We start from the raw sequence: 3,455 nt of genomic DNA, 5'->3' as shown, positions 1-3,455 counted from the left end.
GCAAAATTCCTTGGTGGGTTCAGAGTAATCTGAGTTTTTGACTCTGCTCTGACCCTATTTGCAAATACACCTTTTGTGCCATCTAATGAGTGTGTGTCTGTGATTTTAGTGGCCTCCAGAGAAATGAACGGCTTTTAAGCATCAAGGTGATGATCTCTCTACTACTCCTCTTTAGCAAAGGACCACTATGATGGGCTCTGTCAAGATTACAAAGATTTGTCAGTGGTGTCAGAACTACCTTGGGCCCTGGGCTGGATCTAGAACATGGGCCTTCTCATGGGCCAGATCTAGCCCACCTGCCCTACAACATCGGGCAGTAGTTGTGGCTGTAGCCACCATGGCAGCAGTAAATATGTTTGAGACCTCTTGTGATCACTGAGTTCAATAAACACAGGCATATATGAATGAGAAAAACAATGCACTTTAAGTTGTGGAGCAATACACAACATTTGAGACCCTTAGCTTGTCTTTCACTAATTGAGGGCGCTTTTATATATGCTCCAGGTGTGAGGGCAGAGGGAGGTGCTTTAATTACAGCGGCTCCAATAGCCGTTCTAATTAAAGCGTTGCTGCATCTCCTATATCAGTGTCCCCGCGCTTAAAAACAGCAGTGGGGGCACTAACTAAAGCTTGTTCGACGAGTTTTAGTTCAAGTACCCTGCCACCATTTTTAAGCACAGGGATGCTGGTACACGAGACACAGGAGGCTGCCGGAGCACAATAATTGCCACACTCCAACAGACTGAATCGAATCTGCTCCAATACTCTGGAATTCCAGCACGTCGGGGCAGTCTCCATGCTCATATAAGGCACCCTGACTAACTAGCCACTTAAGTGAGGGACCATCTCCCAATTCCTGAATCCCTCAGCCTCCTGTTAGGGAGCCTGAGTTGTAATTTCTATCACTGCACTTCTGAATTGAATTATTTAAAAACTGTGTAATACTTTTATATTCTCTTATGGGTTTCTTTTGATTCTGGGAATCCAATGTATAGTTTAAATCATTGGTCCCAACCTTTTTTTTTCCACACCCTGCTGCTGGGAGCAGAGTCCAGTGGTAGCGGTGGGCTGGGGGTGGCGGAGCTCATGGCATGTAGCACAGTTCATGTTTTCTGTGTGGCACCACCAGCATTGCCCCTGTGACCTTCACTTGGGTTGCGACCCAGGGTTGGGAACCACTGGTTTAAATACTCTATTGGCATCTGTGATGCAATGGCTACCCATCAGCACTTTCCATGGCTGGCCTCACAGCTAAAGCACCTTCTTGAACTACTTACAGTGACAACCAAATCTTGTTTTCTCTGCTCAGCTTCACATGATGAGGGGCATAAGCAGCCCAATGTTCTGACCTTCTACACTACATGGGGGTAGCTGCAGCAACCTGTACCCAGTAACCCATTTATCTTCTGCGCTATAAATAAATTCATGTTAAGACAGTAAGGTTGTTATTGATGGCACATTAATTGAGAGTGCTCATTTTGGGGCCTGGTGATCCAAGACATTTGTCAAACAGAAGAACTCTGCTCTATCATGTTGTTTTGAATGGATCCTGGCCTCATGTTCCAAATGAAATATCAGAAATTTGAACATTTTGGAGCAGCTTCTTCCCAATCAAAGTCTTTGGACAAGGCCTGGCAATGTAACATACTATGCAAAATTATTTTTTTAATTATATGTCCCTATTTTGACACTGCCATTTTTTTAAAAGGTCCATCCTTTCTGTGTTAGTCTAATGATGAGTATCCAGTTCTTAGAGTCACGTGGAACTAGTCACCTAACTGCAGGAAACTAGTGACTTAACATGACATTTTATAAATTCATCAGCTCGCATTATAAAATCTGTTAAAACCCCTGTTTTAGAGAGATTTACATATTTTCCTATGGCACTAAAATCTTTCTCCAGAAATTTAAAGTCTTCAACTCTTTATCCTTTTGTTTGCTTCAGACTATGACAGGAAAAAAGCTGCTGCATTAGAAACTAGCCAATCTTGCCTAAAAGTGTTGCACTGCTTTCTAGCAAGTGAAGATACCTATCAAACTCAAAATGTCTTTGATGCTACAACAAGCCCTCTTTATTTTGTTGAGAAAACCACCCACCTGAGCTCTCTTGCTCATTAGCAAATAGCTGATTCTTATGTTATGACACTAACATAAAGACTTCCTCTTCCTTTCACTGATGTTTTTGCATCTGACATACCTTTACAGGGTTAGGTAATTTATACACCCCCACAAAAAAAAGACTATAGAAAGAAAGAAGAGTATGTGTGGCAGAGATTCATAAGGAAACTTAAATTTAATGAGCTGGAAAAAACCATTTAATCAAAGCACTTATTTAAAGGCTGGTAGTAGAAACAGAACAAAAACAGCTAAACATGACCAAGATTTGTAACAAGAAAAATAAGTCGGTATTATGATTTCCCTCCTCTTATCCTAATTGTTTCATTAATTTAATGACATGGAATTAATTTCTTTTCATTTAATTAATTTCATACTTGTTAGCATATAGTGAGGCAGCCATGCCACAAATTTACCCTGCATCCTCCCCAAATGTCACTTTGATCCTCTTCCTGTGCCCAATTTGCTGCTCTGCTTTTTGCTCCTTACCCTGTGCACCCTGCCCAAACTTCTGCTCTGCTGTCTGTTTTTTGCTGTTCCTCCTGCATGACCTCCTGCTCTACTTTCTGCTTCCTGACCTTTCTCTAGCTGTGCTGCCTGCCCGCTCCTGGATGGGCTGCATGCAACCCACGTTGCTCTTGTGTTACTCATGTCACAGGTTGATCATCCCTGTGTTAAAGGGTTACATCAGTGAGGTATTGTCAGGTATTAAAGGAAACTGCCTAACTCAAAAGTAGTAAAGAAAGGCACTAGTGTGACCATAATTGCACCAGATAGTAACACCTGCACACACTTGGGGTTGTGTATGGTAAAGTGGTTGTTGTGTATTGTGCTTTTTGTGTGTGTGTATTTTTATGTGGGCAAGATGGGCCCTGTTGTTCTGGCCATGTGGTCAGCACCTGGTAAGCTGAGGCCTGTAGCTAAGCAAAATATGTAAAACTCTCTGCCCTCATTGGCCAGAGGAAGCAGAAGAGGCAAACTGAGTAAGAGAGAGGCTGAAGCGTGGCACTCAATAACTGGACAAGGCTCAGATGATATCACACCAGGTATATCAGAACAATTCAACTAAGCTTTCTCCTTCTCCTTCTCCTTCTCCTTCTCCTTCTCCTTCTCCTAGGGTTTTAGAGCTGCACAACTGAACTGGGAGCTAGAATACCTGCTCCCCATGGGAGGGGGGTCTCTCTGCCCTCATGACTGGAGAGGCAAGCAAAAGCTATTGTTAGAAATATTATTAAAAATGCATTATCAATAGCAGATTTAGAAAAAAACACAGCTGCTAGCCCTCCTTGTCTCCTTAATGGGAGAGGGAAGGGGGGGTTGGAAATTGAAGGGAAAACTAC

The sequence above is a fragment of the Crocodylus porosus genome, unplaced genomic scaffold (assembly GCF_001723895.1).
Source record: "Crocodylus porosus isolate Cpor-Errol unplaced genomic scaffold, CroPor_comp1, whole genome shotgun sequence".
Classification (NCBI taxonomy): Eukaryota; Metazoa; Chordata; order Crocodylia; family Crocodylidae; genus Crocodylus; species Crocodylus porosus.
The sequence above is the reverse complement of the archived record's forward strand: the minus strand, read 5'-3'. Positions refer to the sequence as shown.